This window comes from Pinus tabuliformis, chromosome 8, assembly GCF_031772625.1.
Source record: "Pinus tabuliformis cultivar Carrire ecotype Pingquan chromosome 8, CPIR1, whole genome shotgun sequence".
Lineage (NCBI taxonomy): Eukaryota > Viridiplantae > Streptophyta > Pinopsida > Pinales > Pinaceae > Pinus > Pinus tabuliformis.
Genome location: NC_142294.1, coordinates 378,270,847 through 378,286,326, shown reverse-complemented (window position 1 = coordinate 378,286,326; position 15,480 = coordinate 378,270,847).

The window sequence follows — 15,480 nt, the reverse complement described above, 5'->3', positions numbered from 1 at the left end:
CAATTGCCCCAATTGGCATGGCCCCATACAATTGGACTGGTTCCCCTCTTTGGGACAGTCCGATGATGAAGTAGATGTCTGAAGTTTCCAGCTCTAGCTCTTGGTCACGGGTCACAAGAATTTCCCGTCCAACATCCCACAGACTGATCAAGTATTGTAACAGTTCAGGTTGAGCCCGAAGGCCCAGTGTAAGGAATAATTTGAGGAGTCTGTATTTCCTTAGAGCATCCATATAATTTTGATCTGCCAATGCCAATGAATCAATTGCTTCATGCTCGCGTTATTTCCAATCAACCATTTTTTTCACAGTAATTTGCCTACAGACACCATGCGTTCAAGACAACATCAGTCTTTAACAGAGAAATTGCAGATTTGAAGCAATTAATTTGGGCGAAAATGAAAGTTTTTCATCTCTCTACGTTGGCGTGACTGTTTTTAAAAATAGTAGCGTTGACGGTGCAAGTGCACGTTGTATTAACCCTCGATTGGTGCGATCCTGTGCTTAGATCTCGCACCGACCTAGGGAAAATTGGTTTGCAAAAATCCCCTAAAAATATGAAAATATGGTTAAAATCAAGCAAAACAGGTATGAAAACAAAGCTTAGGGCCTAAGTTCTTACCTGCAACTGACGGTTTGTCGATTAGCCTCCTCGATCTTTCGTAATTCGCTCCTGAAGATTTAGGGCACAAGTGGGTAAAAATTGTTCCAAATGAGGTAAAAGAGGTAAATGGTAAAAAATGATTTACTTTTTTCCTTTTTATAAACTTTTCATGATGTTTTAGGGTTTTAAAATCATTTTTTGCCCATTTTTACCTTAGAAATAGGATAATGCATTTGCTTCTTGTGCAGCAACAGGTGATGCAATTGTTAATGATGGTGCTGGAGTTGTGTTTAAGCTCCTTTCTTGACTCGTAAAAAACTTAAATGAAAAGATCGCCAAGTATTTTTCCCTTTTTGACTCGTTCAAGAGAATAAAAATGGGGGGTCTACTTTTAGCTCTTTTCTGACTCTTAAAACATGAAAATATTGTCGATCTCTTATCGTTTTGAACTCGTTAAAGGTTGGGAAACGTCGTTTACCCAGTATACATTTACCCTTTTTCCGGGCTAGGATAAATTATTTACAAAAAGGTACTCCTTGGCTGATATGGTCAAGCGGTTCTCTCAAGTATTGTTTTCTACATTTTCGAGCTCGAGAGAGACAACTGTTCGAAAAGGGACCTTTTGGAGTTTTTTTTTTCGTGTCATTTTGAAACTTTATAAACATGAAAAATATATCGAGTTACACCTTTTTCAGACTCGTTAAAAGATTAAACAACATTGGATTCGTTGTCATGACAGACATGAGCTTCTCCTACCTAGGGATCCTTAATCTTACTAGGTTGGACTCATCCAAAGGATGGACTTATAGTGCAAGCACATGATATCCCCTTCAAGCTTGCGATAAAAAATAATTGGGGTACCTGCCAGAAATGGTGGGGGAAAATGGGAAATTTTACCAGTTGTGTCAGCAGCTAGTCACTCTTGAATAAGACACTTTTCTACTTCGTGTCAGGTTGGGATATCCCCACTTCATCACTAACCTTCCTGGTTTTGGGCCACCATTTTTTCCTTTCCATTTGATCTTTGCCTCATCATTATGACCACCGATCCTATGGATCAAAAAGCTGCCAAAACTCTGAAGTCATGTCGTTGATATGTTCAAGAGTTAATCCTTCTGTAGTCTACATTCATTCCTGGTTCTCTATACTATTCATAATCATTGCATCCTTTGTCTCGTGTCAATGATGTGGGATACATCACGACCGTCCTTTGACACGGTCACTTCCTGTCGACTTCAACTCATTATTCGGGAAGTTGGCTGAGAGACTCCCTTCCAGTACCTTAGAGCTTGCATGCCCTAATGGCAAGTTCTTCGCACTCGACGACAGGTTCACATCATTGGCCTTCGATCGGGTGACTTCACGGGTGTTCGACTTTAGTTCCTTATTCACATTCCATGAACTGTGATGTTGGTACGTTGAGAGCCATTGTCATTATTAATGGTTTCTCTCGCGCTTGTTAACAGTTCACATCATTGTCTGGTAATCAAGTGATTTTCTAGCATGTTCGACATCAATACATCTATTCACATGTTATAAATTGTACTTTGATCGGGCCGTGTTGGAGCGCAAGACCCTGGGCTCAGATTACATGAGTCCAGGTTGCAGGGTGATGTGACATGATCATGCTTACATACATGCCTCTTTCAGATGGATGGCTACGACCATACCATGAGTCTGTTATATGTGATCCTTTTCATTATTGGATGACTGCGACCATACCTTGGGTTTGATATGATCCTTCTTATTGGATGGATGTGCCCATGCCTTGGATTTATTTACATGATCTTCCTTTGGATGGCTGCGTCCATACCATGATTAATGTATCAGAGATTTCAGTAATGTATATGTATCTGTGCTTGCTTGCAGGTTTTTCGGCAGTGGCCTCTGGTTCCATGCATCTACTCGTAAATCATTTCACCCCTCACTCTTATTCGACCTTCATGCTTTAGGGGGCATCTGTTACACAACATTTTGTCAGTGTCCCTGTACTCCTCATTCCTCGATCCTGGAGGACCTCTATGGTGACCCTCATATGTTTCTCTGCCATGCAGAACATGTCCCTACATCCCTCTTCATCTGTAGAACATTTCCCTCTTTCATCATTTCCCAAGACTCTTCCTTCCAACCCAGTTTTCAAGACTCAGGCTAGTGCTCAGTTCTTCCCCTGTGCCAATTTGCAGAGTTTAAAACCAGGACTAATGCCGAAAGGCGCAAGTGAGCCATTCATCACCTGTTCCGACCCTCTTTTGGCAAGTTTTAAAAATTGAGTCGAAGCTTCCAATTCTAGAAGCTTCTTGAACAAAAGTCTGGTAAATGGCTGAGCAAAATAGAGCTGAGGGAGTCTGTTTGGGCTCCTTTCCCCTATTAAAATGGAACAAACCAAAAGGGATAAGGCCTCTCCCACCATAAGAGGATCCATTTCCCCTCCATCAAAGCTATATAAACTCCCCATTTCACACCCTCAGCTAGCTAATGAAAGGGCTGAAATAATCTGCAAATCTTGAGAGCCATATTGAGAACCTTAGCCTTCTATTTTGTGTGTGAAGGGAGAATAAGCTTGTTGTGTTTGGTTTGGAGCATAAGGAAAGAGGCCTTGAACTTCCATTGTGTTGTGGATGAATCATGAGATGCTTCTAGTGGTTTTGGAACCTGAACATGCCAAAGGGAACCTGCAACGTCAAGGCTCCGGTTGTATTTCTCTTTGAAGTTTTATTAATACAACTAATGGTTTATTTCCTATATTGTGTGTAATATTACATGTGATAGCTTAAGACTCCTTGACTTTTTAAGTAGATTGAATTCGATTTTATGCTATCATGTTTGTTGTTGTCTCTTGCATGTTTGTTTCAAGTATTTGAACAAAAAGAACGAAAGGGAGCTGAAGCAAGGAAGCAAGATCAACATCAAGTGGATTAGCGCTATAAGAGGTAGGCCCTCTTATTCAATTCTAATCTAAGGAATTTACATTAGATTGTTCTATTTGCAGCTAGACCCACTCTTGGGCTAGAGGGATCACCTCTATCCACATAGGAGATTTACCTTTGACTTGTCATCTCATTTTTCTACACATAGCGGGGCTATAGTCACCGCAACTTATCTTGTACTTTACCAGGGTGAGATGGTCCCTCTAAAATAAAATAAAAAAGTCAGTTAGCTTTTTCTTGCGGAGTGATTGCTCTCTCTGTTGGGTTGCCACTTCGCTCTTCTCCTCCAACACTTCTGCTATTTCTATGTGATCTTAAAAACAAATTTTAAAGGTTGGTCTTTTTGGAATTTTATTCAACCTCGTTCAAATAGCATGATAAGCTATAAAGCTTGCATAGGTGGAAATACACAACTAATAGTTTCAAAATTAGGAATTAGACAAACAACTCTTCTCAATAATAGCATGATAAGCTATAAAGATTGCGTAGGTGGAAATACATTACCAATACATTCAAAGCTAGGAATGAAACAAACAATTCTTCTCATCAGTAACTAAATTCAAACCAACCTAACTATAACACCTAAGGACACTGAGATGAATGCTCTCAACCAGAATGAAGCGGGGCATGAACAGGTGGAAGCGAATCCTTCTTGCACTCATCAATCTGATTATCTGACGAGAAATACAACATGATCAGTTCTTCTTTGAAATATTTCATCTCAATAACTTTACATATCCACATGGTAGTCGCGGCCATTTTTCTGGGTCTCTTTTCCCGTCTGATGGTGGGCGCCTACACCTTTGTCTGCAACATGCGAAACCCATGAAGGTCCTTTGTCTGCAACATGCGAAACCCATGAAGGTTCCTGGTAGGCGATTGCTACCCGGGACAGTTGGACTTGACGAGGCAACTCCCGAGACAGTACATTATCTGCCGCTACGCATTCAATGAGAACGCCACGCCCGTTTCCCAATCAACACCAATTTAATGAGTGCGAACCCTATGCCGGTTGGTAAAATTCGAAGAAGTGTAAAGAGAAGACGTATGTGCCCCCGCTCCTCAGATTGCAATAAAGACAGCCATTAGAGCATGACACATGCGTTCTTCCCCGTCGTAAAGCACGAACCCTTGTAGAACAAAATTAAACACTCTCAGCTGCAAAAATTATTCCATCGTCCATAACAAATGTGTTTTTACGGAATCCATAATCCATTACTCCTCTGAAAGGGTGAAAAGGGATAATGCGGACGACAATGAAACATATTCCTTAAACGAGTTAATCTATTGTACAATGAAGCATGTTCCTTCTTGGACAGGGATAAACGGTTAACACATCAATCAATTGTATGTTTAATCAAAAGATTTTATTTATTTATAATAATTATTATAGACATTTATTTACAATGGATGACAAAAATGTCAGATCTAACAATAATTATCATCATTAATTAATTAGCCAAAAATAAAAAATAAAATAAAGTTAAAACAATGTTTCATATATTAAATAATTTTAGTTAAAATTTATTAAAATATATATTAATATTTTTATTAAATAATTTATATTAATTTTATTAATAATATAATCCAATCAAATCATTATTATATATAACGATACAAAATATTTCATCTCTTTTATATATAGATATAAGATATCATACAAATTAATAACAAAAACATATGTTCTTTACAATCAGTGACAATAAAAATAAATAAACAAATAAATAGTCATGGCAAAAATAAATAAACAAATAGATAGACATGGCAGGGACGAATTATTGATTAATGTGAATTCTTCATCGTTACACATATCTGAGAAATATTTTTCCATCTACATTGCAAATTTTACCATATATATTGCAATTATTATTAGAATTAGCATAACCACATTTATATATATAAAAGTATAAAATATCATACAAATTAATAATAAAAACATATCATCTTTACAATTAGTAACCATAAAAATAAATAGATAGTTATGGTAGAATAAATAAACAATTAGGTATGATAGTCATAGCAAGACGAATTATTAATATGAATTCCTTATCGTCACACATATCTAAAAACTATTTTTCCATATACATTGCAAATTTTACCATATATACTGCCACTACTATTAGAACTAGTATAACCATATTATTAAAAATATTAGTATGGTTGATATAAGAAGAAGACTTCAGTTGTATCTACCAAAAACACTATTGCAATAAAAATATTATTATTATCATTATAATCAATAATAATTATTTTTTTATAATAATTATTATTTAATATTAAATGTTATTTATTATTATTTAATTTGAAATTATGTAATATAAATATGAACCCAAGGAATAGGAACCCTTAGATTAATAAATTCTAGGGATTGATATTATAAACCCAAAAGAATAATAAACCTAAGGGGTTAATACTAAAAACCCAAGGGAATAGTATTAACCCGAGGGATAATAAACCTAAGGAATTATTACTAAAAATCCTAGGGTTTATATTCCCTTGGGTTTATAGTATTAATTACTTGGGTTTATTATTCCCTGGGGTTTATAATATCAATCCCTTTGGTATATTAATCTAAGCGTTCGTATTCCTAGGGTATAATATTATTCATAGGTTTATAATATTAGTCTTTAGGTTCAATATAAATCATGGTCAACCAAGGGTTTATATACCTTGGATTTATAATATTAGTCCCTTGAGTTTAATAATATTAGTCCCTTGGGTTTATAATACCTTGGGGTTTTAGTATTAACCCTTGGGTTTATAATATCAATCCCTTCGATTTATTAATGTAAGGGTTCATATTCCTAGGGCTTAATACTAAAACCCCAAGGGATTATGAACCAAATGTAATCATATTAACCCAAGGGATTAATACTAAAAACCCAAGGAATTATTAATGAAAGGGAATAATATTAAACCGTAGGGATTAATATTATAAACCCAAGGTATATAAACACTAAGAAAAATATTATAAACCCTAAAATAAACATGGTTGACAATTGTTGATTTTCATTTTGAGACAATCCTTGTCATAATGTAATGTTGGACCATGGTTGACCATGGTCAACCAACTTTATTCTAGGATTTATAAAATTGATCTTATGGTTTACATACCTTAGATTTATAATACTAATTCCTTTGGGTTTATAATCCCTTAGGTTTAATACTAAAAATCCAAGGAATTATAAACCCTAGGGAATAATATTAAACTTAAGGAAATAATAAGCCATGGGGACCAATACTAAAATTCTAAACGACTATAAACCTAAGGGAATAAAATTATACCCTTGGGATTGATATTATAAACTGAAGGGATAAAAATTATAAATCCAAGGTATATAAACCCTCAGATAAATATTATAAACACTAAAATAAACATGTTAAGCATGGCTAATTTCCATATTGACCATGATTGATTTTCATCTTGAGACAATCTTTGTCTCAACGCGACATTAGACCATGGTTGACCATGGTTGATTTCCATATTGAAACAACTTTTGTCACATTGTGACATTCGACCATGGTTGACCATGGTTGGCTATGGTTGACCCCGATTAATATTATAAACCAAAGGGAATAATAAACCCAAGGGATTGATATTATAAACCCAAGGGAATAGTAAACCCAAGGGATTAATACTAAAACCCCAAGGGAATAATATTAAACTGAAGGCACAAATATTATAAACCCAAGGTATATAAACCCTAAGATAAATATTGTAAACACTAAAATAAACATGCTTGAACATGGTTGATTTTGATATTGAGACAATCATTAGCACAATGTGACATTGGACCATGGCTAACCATGGTTGATTTACATATCGAGGCAATCTTTGTCACAATGTGATGTTAGACCATCATTGATTTTCATATCGAGATAAACGTTGTCACAATGTGATGTTCAACCATGGTTGACCATGATTGTCCATGATTTTCACATGGAGACAAATTTTGTCACAATGTGACATTCGTGAATGGTTGACCATGGTTGACTATAGTTGGCTATGATTGACCATAGTTGACATAGTTGGCTATGATTGGCTATGATTAACCATGATTCATATTATAAACCCAAGGCATAATAAACCCAAAGAATCGATATTATAAAGTCAAGGGAAAAATAAACCCAAGGGATTAATACTAAAACCCAAATGGATTATGAATCAAAAGGAATAATATTAAACCCAAGGGAGAAGTATTAAAAACCCAAGGCATATGAACCCTAAGATAAATATTATAAACACATGGTTGACCATGGTTAATTTTCATATTGAGACAATTCTTATCACAATGTGACATTAGGCCATGGTTGATTTACATCTTGAGACAATCTTTGTCACAATGCGGCATTAGACCATGGTTTATTTTCATATTGAGACAATCTTTGTCACAATGCAACCTTCGACGATGGAAACCCTGGTAGTTTTTCATATGGAGACAATTTTTGTCACAATGCGACATTGGAGACCATGGTTGATTTACATATCAATATAATCTTTGTCACAATGCAACATTAGACCATGTTTGACCATGATTGATTTACATATCGAGACAATATTTGTCACAATGTGACATTCGACCATGGTTGACCATGATTGCCAATGATTGTCCATGATTTTCATATGGAGACAATTTTTGTCATAATGCAATATTCGACCATGGTTGACCATGGCTGGCTATGATTAACAATGATTGATATTATAAAACCAACAGAATAATTAACCCAAGGGATTAATACTAAAACCCCAAGGGATTATGAATCCAATGGGATAATATTAAACCCAAGGGACAAATATTATAAACCCAAGGTATATAAACCCTAAGATAAATATTATAAACACATGGCTAACCATGGCTGATTTTCATATTGAGACCATTCTTATCACAGTGCGACATTAGACCATGGTTGACCATCATTGATTTACATATCGAGACAATATTTGTCACAATGCAACGTTGGACCATGGTTGACCATGATTCATTTTCATATCAAGACAATCTTCGTCACAATGTGACATTCAACCATGTTTGACCAATATTGACCATGTTTCATTCTATAAAACATTGGTGACCATGATCAGTCATGGTTGATCATGGTTGACTTTTAATAAGTATATATTTATATTTTATAGAAAAATATTAATATTTTAATTTTTAAAAATTTAAGTAATATAAATAATATATTTATAATCTAAATACATTAATTTCATCATACGAAAAAAATCATTCAAAATAATCCTAAACATCATTTTATCTAATATAAAGTATTATCAAATGCTATTTATACACATATTTTTCCATAAACTCTATGGAGGAGAAGGCTATGTGGTGAAGTCACTAATGCATCATAAACTCTTTTAAATATTATAAGTTCTAATGCAAAATAGAATATAGTTTAAGTAATTATATTTCATATGTTGGGTCCACATAGTTCAAGTCATGTGTGGGATATAATAGCTTGTGTAAGATGTAATAGTTTTTTTTGGTATTGTAATAGTTTTTTTGTAACATTACTTTTATTATAATATATTTATTAATGATTGAGTGTAGTTACAAATAAAGCTTTCAATGTATATCAATCACATTTAATTAATTAAATGTGATTGTGCTAGTTTTGTATAGATTATAAAATCATTGTGATATTTTACTTAAAAAAAATAAAATTGAAACATAGTTATACTTTTTAAAAGTTGATATTTAAATAATAATAAAATGGAAATGATAAAATCAATGTCATATTCTCATTTCATTAGATTTTTAATCACTCTCGTTAGATTTGTAATCAACCTTTTATCATATTTGATCTTTAAAAAATAGTAAAATATTGATGGTAAAAATGTTGTCATATTATTGAATAGATCAGTTCACAAATTTGTCATTAAAAATTTAAATATTTTTTTTTTAATTTATAATTAAATTTAGAAACACTTGATAATCGCAATCATAAATTATAATTCATATTAAGAACACGCGACAATGAAAAATTGATGGCCATAAGAAAACATGATAGCACACAATTCGTATGCACATAATATGTTGAACTATAAATCCAACCAACCATAAAGCAATATACCAATAGAAAATATAATTTAAGGTAATGTGGCATAATTTAATATTGCAAAACGCACAACAACATAATTGGAAATCGGGCATTGAGCATAATTGTAATTGGCCATACATCTACATGTAAGTAATTAGTGGGGGTTCAGTCAGAACTTTCAATAAATCCAACTAGAGGAGACGCAAGGAACAAAGGTAGAAGCTTGGAAGCTACAAGAAGGATGTGCTCCTTTGACCAAGAGTAAAAATTTAAGAAACTGCTGAGATTTTATGGATGCTTGGTACTTTCGGGGTTCGATGTCTGCAGAGGAATTTTGGATAATCTTTCAGATTACCATTATAGCTATCTTTGCATCTTATCTAATGTTTCAGATGTTCAAGATGTCTTATTATTGATTGGACTGCTATATGCTATTTTTGGGGGTGGATATTTGTCTTGATCGTGTTGGTCCCCTCCTTCATCCCACATTGACAATTACAAGAGCCCCTCCAGACCAAAATTTCCTTCCTTCTGCTCATGAATTGACTCCCCCAGTGGAGTCAAATTTTTATTTTAGCGAATGGTCATTCTACAAGCTGTGCTGCAAATTTGGGTGTGTATGTGGACCTTAGTGTGGTGGACATGGTAGTATAGAGTGGCCTTACAGATATTGTTGGTGGAGGTGTAGTTTGGGGTGGTTACAATTCTGCAATCTCTGCTCGAAGTGCTATTATTTCTAGTTTTACCCCATCTTTTAAATTTCTGGGCTGGTATTTCGTTCCCACATTCATGGATTTTTCTCGAGTTGTCTTTCCCCTACTAGACTTTTGAAGATGGGGAAGCCTGTTATTGGGGATTGACCACCCTGCATATGTTTCGATTTCTCTCTACGTCCTGGGTGGTGTGCACAGGGGTGGTGGTGGACATTTTTTCCAACGGACTTGTTAGATTTCCGAGACAGACTATATCAATGGCTTCTCTTTTTTCCATATAATGATCTTTACGGTTCCTCTGGGCTGTTTCTCTTGAGGCACATTTTATTACATCCTATCGCTCTCTGACATTATCCATTTTTGGATATGGGCTTGGCCTCAGACTTTGTCCTGTCCATATTTGGCATGATATTGCCATTTATGGACTTTTTCTTGATTTGAATTTCATCATTGAATGCATCTCCTTTCTTCTACAGGTAGGAGTACGGATTTTTAATTACTCGCTTGGGTGGTTTGCGGGTCTGCGGGATCCCGAGGGGCGACTGACGATGGTGTGGTTACGTGGCACTTGATGGCTATGTTGGTGGGTTGTTGTCGTAACGTTTGCATAGAGTAGGAAATCCATTCTTCTCATCTCCCAAGGAATTCCCTTTGCCTTGACGGGATTCGGTGGGTGAACATATTTCCATTGTCTTGGTCAGGGATTGAATGCTTGTTAGGGGTGGTGGGTGGGATGGGCGAAGACCATAGCCTAGAGGGGGTCCTGGCTTCACTCGACTTAGACGTGGCTGCTCAAGAAGCTTTTATTCTTGCCACAATGGATGTTGAGTGAGCTCTGGGTTGGGAACCACATCCATAGTGAGAAAATACCGTGCCAAAGGGTAGCTTGCGGGGGAGTGGTGACGTGTTAGATGATGGAACCCTGTTGCATGTAGACATACATAATGGGCCATTCCTAGGATCTCCATCTTCCGCTCCTTTTGCGACCACGCAATATGCTCCTACGTCCAGGGGATGCTCCTCTCGACCCATCGGATGTGTGCAGAGACTAAGTTACTCATTTTTGGCTATGACATTTTATGGGATCGCGTCATGAGTCTTCGGAAATGTACTCTAGTTGGGAGGTGGATTTTCGCTGACCTGACTGAACAGAATATCCAAGACTAGGTGAATAAGACTTGGACCACCATGCTTGGATATTCGCCAAAGGTGAGATTACTATTAAATGTTTGGTTTAGTTTCCATTTCCTCCATTATGATGTTGCAAAGAAAATTCTAAAATCACACTAGGCCCACGCGCGATGCTTCCTACAATTAAGCCGTTGGTAAATTGGTTTCAATCCTATTTTACACACCCCTCAGAATGATATTGTGTGGGTGAAGATCCTGAGCCTGCCCCTGGAATTATGGACTAAGAACGCTTTGATGGCCATTAGGGACTCGATTGGTCAGTTCATTTATCTTGAACAAGGTATTGTGGGGGCACGGGTCAAGCAGGTGGCTTGGATGATGGATGCAATTGATTATGTGGGTGGGCTTCCTGAGGGCATTGATCTTGAATGGGGGTCGACTAGAATCCACCAGCGGATTGATTACTGGGGGATCCCATTCCACTGCCTGTTCTATCACGGCAATGGTCATCTTATCAATTGGTGCCTGGGACAACGCAAGACTTGACACATGGGTTGTGGACACCAGATCAAGCTTTCTCATGAGCCACAACGACAACACTCTAGTTCAGCGGGATTTTCGCCCTCAGGTACATCCCCTCCTTTTCCAACATCTGCTTTTAATGCTTCTCTCTCATCTCCTCCTTTGTCTGGGGCTTCCCCCCTTGTTTCATCTAACCCTATCATCCTTGCTTCATCCCTTAACAGTGCTATCGCAGGAGTCAGCCTAAAACACCCTCTTGGGGCCCATCCTTAATCCAGATTTTCTGTCAGCTACCCCTCGGGACTCCCGGGCGCCCCCCATCCTCTCCACTCTAGTGCCACTTGTGATTTCTCCATCCACATCTCCCCTTGATTTTGCCTCTCCCCATCACCCTGACAGACTAGAGATGACCCCCTCCCTGCACAATTCATGACTCAATGTGAATCTTAAATCACTAATGATTCATGACTCAGATGTGAATCTTAAATCACTAACCATTGATAAAGGAAAGGCTCCTAACTCATCCCCCCACATTATCCCTGCCTCTGCCATCAACATTACGGTTCAAAAGATTGATAAAACTGGCAGTCGCCATTTTTGGGGCCGAACATCCTCCAGACCACCCCTTTTCTCTGACTCTGCCAGACTCCATGATGTCTCCATTACCTCCTCTCCTCATCCTCAGGCACTTAGGGCATTACTTCCTATTCCGGGTGCCTCATGCTGAAAATCCTCTCTTACAATATTGGGGGGTTGGGGGATCACTCCAAGAAATTGGATCTCCAACATATGATTCACTTTCTTAGTCTTGTTATCATCTTGATACAGGAAAATCTATCCTTTGTTGCTCACACTATATCTTACTTCCTAGACATCTTTCTTGCATGGCATTTTGCTGGTGTGGACGCCTTTGGCCACTCTGGTGGCTTACTAGCCATGTGGGACCCGAGGAAGGTGACCTTTTGTGCCCACAGCCTCTTTGCTGGTATTTTACTACCGGGTCGGAGGACCGACGAAGTGGCATTCCCTTTAAGTTCAATAAAATCTGGTTGGAGGATGAGGAATACAACAGGCTCGTTAGGATGATGTGGAAAGGGGAACAACCCCCTCATGGGATTTCCGTGATGAGACATTTAATGGACAGACTCAAAATCATAAAATAAAATACCAATATTTGGGAACAAAATAAGAAGATTCAAATGCATGGGGACCTAGATTAGATCACAAAGGAAATGGAAAGAGTTGGAAAAATGATGGAGGTACATTCCCCATCACATGATTACTAGGAATATCTTAGTATCTTAATGGACCAAAGGAACAAGATCTGCCGCACACGTGAGGTGACATGGAAACTAAAGAGTCGGGCTATCTGGTTGTGGGAGGGGGATCGCAACACAAATTTTTTTCAGAAATTTGCAAATCATAAAAAACATATAAACACAATTTGGCATATTGAGGATATGAATAGGGAGAGGATATACTCTCCGGAGGGAATACGAGCCAAGGCGGTTCGATATTTTGGGAACTTATATGATTATTGAGATGTGGTGTGTTTTTAGGATCAGATGTGGATTCTTGAACGTTACCCCCTAATGTTTGATGTGAAGGAAAATGAGGATCTTTTTCAACCTGCCAACCTGGAGGAGGTCTTGGGGGTCCTAAAATCATTCGGCAAAGACAATTGCTCGAGACCTAATGGATGAATGGTTGAATTTTTCCTACACTTTTTTGATATCATGGGACAACACATACTCGAGATTATGGAGGAGTCTAGGACATCGGGTATGATCCTGGAAGCCATAAACTATACCTTTCTAGCACTTATTCCTAAATCATCTAATCCTAATAATTTTCGTGGTTTTCAACCTATATCCTTATGTAATATCCTATATAAGATGATTTCCAAGATAATAGCGGGAAGGATTAAAAAATACTTGTTCTCACACATTTCTGGAGAAAAATTTGGATTTTTGAGTGATGGGCTTATACATGATGCTATTGCTTTGGTACAGGAGGCCATACATGCCATTCACACTTAAAAAAAAATAGGCCTTGGTCATGAAGATTGATCTTCACAAAGCATATGACTGTGTGGACTGGTCCTATATCCACCTTTTGTTGCATAATATTATGTTAAAACCCGTAATTTTGAATGTATTATGGCTTGTATAACTTCGGCTAATTTTGTTTTCCTGATCAATGGAATGCCCTCTACTTTTTTTTGTGCTAAAAGGGGCCTCAGGCATGGGTGTTTACTCTCTCCTCTCATTTTATTATTGGCTCTGGATGGTCTTGGTCTAAATATCAAGGAGGCAAAGGATCTGGATGGATTCCAGGGTATAAATATCATGTGGTAGGTATGCATTACACATATTTCTTTTGTTCATGACATGTTGACTTTTGGTATTATGTCCATATTTGAGTGGTGTGCCCTTCATAAGATTCTTGGCAGACTCGGTAATGCGTCAGGATTGTATATTAATGAGGTAAGTCCATGCTATACTATTCATAAGGGGACATGCTGGACATAGAACATATTGCGGCCCTATTTGATGTAAAGATGGTTCCAATCGGGGCGGGATTCACTTACCTTGGTTTCCGCCTCAAGCCCAATGGTTATGGCCTAGAGGATTGGATGTGGCTGGTGTAAAAACATAAAAGGAAACTGTGCTCCTGGACGAACCACTTCCTCTCACTGGGAGGCCGATATATCCTCACACTTGTTGTCTTACAACCACTGACCATCTACTGGGCACATTTGTACCTAATCCTAGTATCCATACAAAAATGGATTCGGTCTATTACTGCGCAGTTTCTCCGGGTCGGGAATAACACACAATCTAGATACCATATCTGCAAGTGGGATGCCATGAATTTCCCTAAGTTATGGGGGGGATGGGGCATACTGGACCAACACATATTTGGAAATGCATTACTGATCAAATCATTATGTCGTGCTATCTAGGAATGTGCGAGATGGCAGGAGATTTTTAAACATAAAAACTTGAGAGGTCGTGATGCTATACACATCTACAAATATTATAGCATTCGGTTGTCTAGAGGATCGACGATCTAGAGATCATTCCAAAAAATCTAGGAATGTTGGTGAAATGGGATGGTATGGTGCTTTGGGGATGGACACAAAATCATGATAGGCTCGGATTCGATAATGGGCGTCTCCACTAGAAATCCATTGGGTGTGCAGAATATATATTTGATTCATCATAGAGGCTATTTTTACCTATCAAAAATCATACTTAGTGATGAGCCTTGATATTGCAACAAGAATGTTGTTACTCCCAAGGCTACTAACTTTAATTATCAACCCAGGGTTTGTACAAACTTAAGAGGTATGAGCATTATATGTGCAACATACAATGTGTCATTCCTTTGTTGTCATGAGAGAAAAGAAATGTTGCCTATTTTTAGGAATGAAAGACTGAATTTAAAAATGCTTTTAAAGTAACATGAAATCCTCTATCTACTTATTCACACACTTTGCTTGCAAAAGAACCCTATTTGTCACATGTGATGTTTTAACTA